Genomic DNA, 2,140 nt, shown 5'->3' on the forward strand with positions numbered 1-2,140 from the left:
AGATTCAAAAATCTTAATTTATTGTAGATTCTTTTCTCATTTGTGTTGGAATTCCAGTGTTCTGAACATTAATAAATATACATTAAAAAAAAAAAAAACCTCCAGTGTCTAATCTCTGTCATAAAGTCTTAAGTCACAAAAATAGGTTTTACATTTTTCCTGTCTTAATAAAACTGACAATTGTTTTTTGGTAACAGTTCTAATCAAAATAAAAACTACACCTCAAGGGGCAAAACGCATTTGCAGGAAGAGTAAGCAATAATATGAAAATGGAGTGTTCAAAGACTCAAAAATATTAAAATTCCTTACTCAGACAGCGTCTCATCAGTGGTGACCATCTGAAGGTACTAGCATTCAGTATCTTCAAGAGGCCCTCACCTGTTAAGGCACATATATACATAATTCGTTCAGGCCAAGGGCTTTGGGATCTTATTTCATTTCCGTACCATGCTGCGGTCTTAGGCCAGTTTCAGACGTGCGTTTCCACTCGCGCAGTCACTGACATGCTCGCGTTTTCATCAGAATCACACAGAACGGAAATCTTTGCATTTTACTTGACTTTTGTATTTTATGGTGTCTCATATTTGGATGCAGTTGTGCTGATCGTTTATTTGGGCACCTGATCCGAAGAACAAAGGAAACGCTGAAATAAAACGTGTCTGAATGGTTCTGGGCCCCGTTCCACAGCCCCTCGGGCCACGCTGTGCCAACTGCCCACAATGGGACAATCACAGCCGGTCCTTGGTGTGAGTTTCCAAAAAACAGCTTGGGAGCCATTGAAAGGGTGGCTGCGGCTTTGTCCCTTTGCACAATTGGCCATTTGAAGCGAAATGAAGTAATTGGTGAGACTCGGGGCGGGTGGGAACCCAGCCTGCCTGGGGATCCTCGATGTCTAAAAGAGCTAGGAAATTGGCAGGAAGGAATGTGACATCCCAGAAGACCTCATAGCTCCCTCTGAATCGGGAACTTGTGAACACTTTAAAATGCCACGGAGACCAGGAGCGGAGGGGACAATGGCATTCCCCACCTAAACTGCCAGGCCAACTGGGAAGGGGTCCAGGGAGGCCCTGCAGTAGGGCCTGGTGTGGGGGGTGTGGCCAGGGGACGACCGGCGTGAAAATGACCACCGTGTGGCACCTGCATTCCACACGGACCTCAGCAGGGCTCCTCGAGTCCTACCCAGTCCCCGATCCCCGTCTCGGATCCACAGCCGTGGAGGCAGATGGGAGCTGAGGGCAAACATCCCAAATGCGAACATGCCGTGAATTCAGGCAGCCGCGTGTCATGCCCAGGGCTCCTTGCTCAGTGGCTGGAATCGGCACAGGAACCTGTGTCTAACGGCTTAGTTTCAACCTCTCTCCCAAAGCGCTTCCCTTCCCGCCTCTGATCTGCTGGGACACCAGCTGCAGCGATGCGAGCCAGGTTCAAGTACAACTGTGCATTCTTTGTTATATAAAAAACAGGGAGAGATCATTTCATGGGTCTCCCAGTATCAACAGTCAGCTCAGATGCAAAATATACACAGGCTGTCACCTCACAGTTCCATACAAACGTATGAAAGTATCGACACCTTTTCCACAAAGATAAGTCATTTAAGACAGGGGTGCCTTTGCAAAGAGCTCCCACGGCCACCGGCCAGGGGGCCTGCACTGCAGGAAGGCACCTGCATTGGTCTTTGCCCGATGTCCTCAAACCCTGGCGAGCCCAGACAGGCAGTCCCTCTCACACAAGGCCAGCTCGGCCCTGCCAGCTCTGGTGCCGGGCCCTCTCCTGGCGAGGCCAGCACATGGTTTTGGCTCCGTCTGCAGTCTGAGGATCAAGCTGTGCTGGCCCGGGGGGTCCATGCCGCCTCGTGCCTGTGGCCTTTGGCACTTGTCACAGCTCTGGATGGAGCCAGAGCTCCTGGGGGCAGCCCGGGGCTGTCATGGGGCTGCCACTGCAGGGACCACCAGGTCCTGCTTCACTGTAAGGGCAGTGGCCCCTCAGGCTCCAAGGTCCAAGGGCGTGACGATACAACAGAGGTCCGAGCGGAGGTGACGGGCTTGTCTCACGGGTTCCTGATGGTTCAAATTGAAGTTTCGTTACTGCCTCTGTGCGTGGGAAGAAGCCACCAGGCAGATGGAGAGTCAGCAAAGACAGA

General features: G+C 51.2%; 1 protein-coding gene across 1 annotated transcript in view; it reads right to left on the bottom strand.

Moving 5' to 3' along the window:
* Positions 1–844: 844 nt before the first annotated feature.
* CELSR1 (cadherin EGF LAG seven-pass G-type receptor 1) overlaps positions 845–2,140 on the bottom strand; it is a gene marked incomplete at its 5' end in the record, with an annotated part of 124,261 nt that continues 122,965 nt past the window's right edge. The window contains one exon of the mRNA XM_023523686.1: positions 845–2,111. The remainder of the gene's footprint in view (positions 2,112–2,140) is intronic.

Source organism: Pteropus vampyrus, unplaced genomic scaffold, assembly GCF_000151845.1.
Source record: "Pteropus vampyrus isolate Shadow unplaced genomic scaffold, Pvam_2.0 Scaffold401, whole genome shotgun sequence".
NCBI classification, from domain to species: domain Eukaryota; kingdom Metazoa; phylum Chordata; class Mammalia; order Chiroptera; family Pteropodidae; genus Pteropus; species Pteropus vampyrus.